The following is a 3,679-nucleotide window of genomic DNA, read 5'->3' as shown; positions in this document are numbered from 1 at the left end:
TATCTATCTATCTATCTATCTATCTATCTATCTATCTATCTATCTATATTTCCTCCAACTACCCTAATATTGAGAAATGTCTTGTGAGTTACAAATATCATCTTTTCATGTAGGATTGTAAACAGTTCAGCTTTAATAAGTTCCTTATGATTCCTCTTTCCTGTTTACTTTTTCATGCTTCTCTTGATTCTTAAATTTGAAAGTCAATTTTTCTATTCAGCTCTGGTCTTTTCATCAAGAATGCTTGAAAGTCCTCTATTTCATTGAATGTCCATTTTCCCCCAGAAGTATTATATTCAGTTTGTCTGGGTATGTGATTCTTGGCTTTAATACTAGCTCCTCTGACCTCTGGAATAGCATATTCCAAGCCCTCTGATCCTTTAATTTAGAAGTTGCTAGATCTTGTGTTATCCTGATTGTATTTCCACAATACTCAAATTGTTTCTTTCTGGCTGCTTGCAATATTTTGTCCTTGATCTGGGAACTCTGGAATTTGGCTACAATACTCCTAAGAGTTTTCCTTTGGGGATCTCTTTCAAGAGGTGATCAGTGGATTCTTTCAATTTCTATTTTACCCTCTGGTTCTAGAATATGAGGGCAGTTTTCCTTGATAATTTCTTGAAAGATGATGTTTAGGCTTTTTTTTATCATGGCTTTCAGGTGGTCCAATAATTTTTAAATTATCTCTTCTGGATCTATTTTCCAAGTCAGAGTTTTTTCCAATGAGATATTTCACATTATCTTCTATTTATTCATTCTTTTGGTTCTGTTTTATAATTTCTTGATTCCTCATGAAGTCTTTAACTTTTGTTTGTTCCATTTTAATTTTGAAGGAATTATTTTTTTCAGTGAGCTTTTGGACCTCCTTTTCCATTTGGCCTGTTTTGTTTTTCAAGGCATTCTTCTCCTTATTGGTTTTTTTGGACTTCTTCTGCGATTTTGGTTAGTCTATTTTTTAAGGTGTTACTTTCTTCAGTATTTCTCGCATCTTCTTTAGCAAGCTGTTGACTTGTTTTTCATGATTTTCTTGCAACATTCTCATTTCTCTTCCCAATTTTTCCTCTACTTTTCTTATTTGATTTTCAAAATCCTTTTTGAACTCTTCCATGGCCTGTGACCAATTCATATTTTTCTTGGAGGCTTTTGATGTTGAGTTTTGACTTTATTATGCTCTTCTGGTTGTATGTTTTAGTCTTCTTTGTCACCAAAGTAAGATTTTATAGTCTGAGTTTTTCAAAGCTGTTTGCTCATCTTCCCAGCCAAATAATTGACTTTCTAGATCTTTATCAGGGTAGGACTCTCTTTCTAGTGGGGTGTGGGTGTGCGTGTACTGCCTCAGGTTTTAGGGGTTGTGTATTAACCACTCTATTCCCCACCATCTGTCAACCCAGAGCTCTAGAAGCAGCTGTAGCTGCTGTCACCACTGCTGCCAACTCTGCTACCCTGGGGCTGGAACTGGTCCCCAGCTGAACCAAGTTTCTCTTTCACCCAGGTCCCACAGTGTTTGCTCACTGACCTTCTATGCTGTCTTTGGCATTTGTGGGTTAAGAAGCCTGGAAACCACCAGAGTTGCAGTGATTCACTCCTGTGAGACCTGCCCTGGTCCTGTCTTTGCCTGCACAGCCCATGCTGAACTAAACTCTGTTCACAGCCCAGTATGGCAGACCCTTCCTTCCGACCTTCCAAGCTGTCTTGGACTGGAAATGTGCTTCACTCTGTCATTTTGTGAGTTCTGTAGCTCTAGAATTTGTTCAGAGTCAATTTTTTTTTGCTTTTTGGACAGGGGAAGGGAAATTGGGGTTAAGTGACTTGCCCAAGGTCACACAGCTAGTAAATGTTAAGTGTCTGAGGCTGGATTTGAACTCAGGTCCTCCCAACTCCAGGATCGGTGCTCTATTCACTGTGCCACCAACTGCCCCCAGAGTAATTTTTACAAGTATTTGGAGGAGTTTGGGGGAGATCTCAAGCAAGTCCCTGTTCTTACTCCACCATCTTGGCTCCATCCCAGTATTTTTTTCATAAGGAAACTGAGACCCTGAGAGGAGAAAAGATTTGCTCAATCATACACTAGAACACATTAATAACAATGACGATAATCAAAACAGCAATAGCTTACAATTATAGTGCTTTAAGGCGTGCAAAATAATTATATATATATATTAATCATTCCATCTCAGGTCTCTTGACTTCAGCTGCCCTTCCCTCCAGGTATTTTCCATGTCCTTCTTCTACCTTACTCACTTCTCTCTGATTTTCACCTCTGAGAAATGTAATCAACTCAATGCTACGTTATTCTCTGGAAAGAATGCATCAATGGACTATTTTATTTTTTTACCCTCCAAATTTGTGGCTTCCTCGCACAAACTCTTTTTCCCTGACCACCATTCCCCTACATGTGCTATTTCCCCCAATAGAATGTAACTTCTCGGGAGGATAGGGACTATTTTGCTTTTGTATTTACATTACAAGTGCTTGGCATCTCATAGGTGCTTAATAAATACTTTCACTAGCTTACTCAATTATATTACTCTTTCCATTATACCACATTGCCTCTTAATACAGAACCTTAGCTAATAGTAACCCCAAAGAAAGACTGAGTGGGGCAAATGTATAAGTGGAACAGACTTTTTTTTTTGTTTTTGTTTTTTGCTTTTTGGAGAGGGGAAGGCAGGGCAGTTGGGGTTAAGTGTGCCACTGTGCCATCTAGCTGCCCCAAGGAAAAGACTTTTTGTAAAAAACAACAGCAATAACAACAACACCCCTCCCACCCCCATTCACAGGACAATTAGTATATGTTTAAATAGCTGAAATACATAGTACACAATGTTTCAAGCAATGGAAGAGTTATTGGGTGAAAGTAAGAGGAGAAAAATAGAAGTGTTTTTGTCATGTGTATAGTAAAGACCACCTGCACAGAAAGAAGAAATAGATCAAGAGTTTGTGAAATAGATCATAAGACTGGAACAAAGTCATGAGAAAACGGTGGGTTACTGAACATTTCAAATATCCAGACATTTACTGGAATTTTATCTCTGCTAAAAGCAGAACAGCTAATAACTTCTTGATTTGCCTTGGCACTAATTTCATCTTTCAAAAGGTAAGAAGGGAAAATCCTAATGTAGATCAAATTCTTGTTAAGAAGGAGGAACTTGTAACAGGAGTGGAAATGATGGGAACTCTCTGGGGAAGTAACCATATCGTGATGGAAAAGAAGAAATCTGAGAATAGTCTGACATGTACCCCAGATTTTGGGAAAGAAGAATTCAAAGATCTCAGAGAAAAGATATTCCAAATGAATTGGCCCAGGAGGGATTAAAGATACTTAAGAGTTGAAATTCTGAAGATATGAAGAAAAATAATTCCAAGGAAAAAGAAAAATGGAGTTTGAAGTCAAATTTGACCAAAGCTCCCTGTGGATACCCAAGAAACTTACCATTGAAAAATAGTGAATCAAAAATTGTAAATTGAAGGTAAATTTAAAAAAAGGTATACAAGGTAGAAGAGCCAGGTGTAATGGAAATGCAGATTTAAAGATCTTCCCTGCCCCTAGGCTAACGTGCACCTGGAGCCTGGGGTGGGAGGCTGGTTTTTCAGTAGATACTTTTTGATTGGCCAGTGAGTCAATAAGGTAATGTTACATTCTCTGAGCCAGGAGAAGGCTATATAAGCCCTGATGTGT

This window comes from Petaurus breviceps, unplaced genomic scaffold (assembly GCF_028583685.1).
Source record: "Petaurus breviceps papuanus isolate PSGF00001 unplaced genomic scaffold, PetGlider_PUasm1.0 65, whole genome shotgun sequence".
In the NCBI taxonomy this organism is placed as follows: domain Eukaryota; kingdom Metazoa; phylum Chordata; class Mammalia; order Diprotodontia; family Petauridae; genus Petaurus; species Petaurus breviceps.
The sequence above is the reverse complement of the archived record's forward strand: the minus strand, read 5'-3'. Positions refer to the sequence as shown.